Here is a 2388-nt window from a genome sequence, read left to right on the forward strand (position 1 = left end):
AAAAAATGGTCTAGAGACCAAGACCGATCTCGAGTACTACAACACTGTTACTGAGCTGTGTGTTTATGGTTTGTGTTATTTCTCTCATAATGTATCCTCACTTAGAATCACTTTATAAGCAGCAACGTCTCACAATAAAACATTTCATTGAATCTAATTCCTTCCTAGATCAGGCCTTTAATAAAGTAAACAGAGCGCTGCTGTGGGGACCACACCGTATGAGAGACGAGGGACCCAGACCGAGGTGGCCGAGGGACCCAGACCGAGGTGACCGAGGTGGCCGAGGCCCCGGGAAGCCTCGGAGGGTTTATCGGTCAGAAAGGCTCCAGAGAGCCGAGAGAGACTCGGAGGGACCCGGAGCGGCAACACTTACCTCTGTTAACAAGTCAACATGTTATTTCCACCCTCCGCTCAAAATGGAGGCTGACTTGAAGAAAAAGATCAAAGTTAGTTTCAGTTTCTTTTTCACAGAAATCAGGTGACTTGTGTTTTCTTCCGCGTCCAGAATCAAAGTTTGATTCATTTGAATAAATATTAACAGTTCAGTTTGAGTTTACAAAGTGAAATAAAACTAGAATAAAGATAGAAAACCTTCGGTATTTCTGTTTTGCTGTTATTGAAGAAGATTTGGAGCTGAGCAGCTTTTTGTTCTGCAGAACAAACGAGTTTAACAGGTTTTTGATTGTGGATTATGAGCGCTCACTGCCCTCTGGTGGTCAACTATCGTAACTACAGATATCCCACTACATATTAACCAGGTCATTTGTTTAACTTAATTTGTTCTCATTTTCACCTTTATCAGGCCAAATAAAATCAGCTTAAATTAATGTTGTTAAAGAGCCACTGGAGGGTTAATAAATGGAAAAGAAAATTAAACTTACTTAGTTAAAAATCCTCACAAAAAGAGGATGTCTGTAACTTTAAGAATCAAGCCTGAAAAAATATATAAACTATAAAAATGTGTAATTAAATCCAACCTGCTGAGATCAGAGCATTGAGCAGGATGAAAATACCTAATGGAAAAAAATTAAATATAAAAGTTGAAGTCTAAAATGTTACTAGTTAATATTGCTTATTTAACTGCAATCTGTTGTATAACTGAATTCATCTGTGAATAAATGTATTACATGTACAACATCAAGGTGCAACTGCTAATATTATTTAAATACTTTAATCTGTTTTAAATGACTAGGAACAGGAAAGTTATATGGTGGTGGTTTAAAACCTCGGCAGAATTTAATTTCATGCTTCTAAATAAAAGTTTAAGGGTAAAAACAAGAAAAGTAAAATGCATTATTTAACATAAAGCTAACGGGGGATATGAACTTGTTTCCATAGCTCTTAATGTGAAAGTATTCAAAAGAAGTGGAAGTGATGTGTAAATTCTCTGGCTTAATGGTACTGTATAGCTGTAGTTTCTTATCACCATAGACATCACACTTATTGTTTTGAAAAACACAAACCGGAAGTGTCTTATTTGTCTTTAAATTTGTCTCAGTATATAATATAAATATTACTTAATAATGTTGTAATGTTATTTACATATTTAAAAATATTATTTAGTAACTTACCAATAATTATCATTAACATAATATTAAAAATTATTCAATCTCCCGATTATTATAAAGGTTCTTTAAAACCCCAGCAACTTAGTCTTGCAAGAATATTTTACGCTTTCTTATTTTGTTTTACTGTTGGATCCACGAGAGCATCAGTAAATATTAATACATTTTAAAATATTAGTAAAGTGTGCAGTGTTGCATAGCTGGTGTTCTGATCAACCCTGTTTAAAATAGACCCTTTTCGCAGTGACGTCAGACATGGCCGCCATAACTCGAAGATGTGTATCTTTACTTCCGGTGTGTTTTTGCCTCGGGAAACCTGACTGAAAAATTCACGGATACTCATTATCTTAAGGATATAATAAAAGGTCAGGTTAATAACAACAGCATTAAGTGTTAGCCTTTATTACTCAATGTCATTCCACCATTCTCTAACTGTGTATTGTGCATCGGTTAAAGTTGGAATTGGCAGGCGATCGGCCAGAAAACTGCAATCAGTGCATCTGTTATTCTTAGTTTAGTTTTTAAATGCAGTAGAAAAGATAACTTTTTAATTACAAGGTATTAATATTTCTAAAATTAATTTGTGGTCAAGCTAGATCATGGCATGCATCAAGGTATTGTTGCATGTCATGTGACTGTATTCTTCTTATTATTATTAAATTAATTATTAACTTTAGTTTAAGACTTGCATTAATCCCAAAGCTGTTTTTTTAATTGGTTTTATTGGAAATACTTTAAATGTAAATATTGGCGCTTTTTTTTTTTTTTTTTTTGCCCATGGTTTTTTTTTTGGGGGGGGGGGGGGGGGGGGGGTGCCGGGTGG

The 2388-nt window shown here is 34.7% G+C and overlaps 1 long non-coding RNA gene across 1 annotated transcript; it reads left to right on the forward strand.

Annotated features, from left to right (window-relative positions):
• Positions 1-398, forward strand: LOC106955083 (uncharacterized). The gene is made up of 3 exons (XR_001426504.1): positions 1-68; positions 169-244; positions 277-398. It is a non-coding gene; the product is annotated as an uncharacterized LOC106955083 (long non-coding RNA).
• Positions 399-2388: the final 1990 nt, after the last annotated feature.

This window comes from Poecilia latipinna, unplaced genomic scaffold (genome assembly GCF_001443285.1).
Source record: "Poecilia latipinna isolate Pla-1442-1.1 unplaced genomic scaffold, P_latipinna-1.0 Scaffold704, whole genome shotgun sequence".
NCBI classification, from domain to species: domain Eukaryota; kingdom Metazoa; phylum Chordata; class Actinopteri; order Cyprinodontiformes; family Poeciliidae; genus Poecilia; species Poecilia latipinna.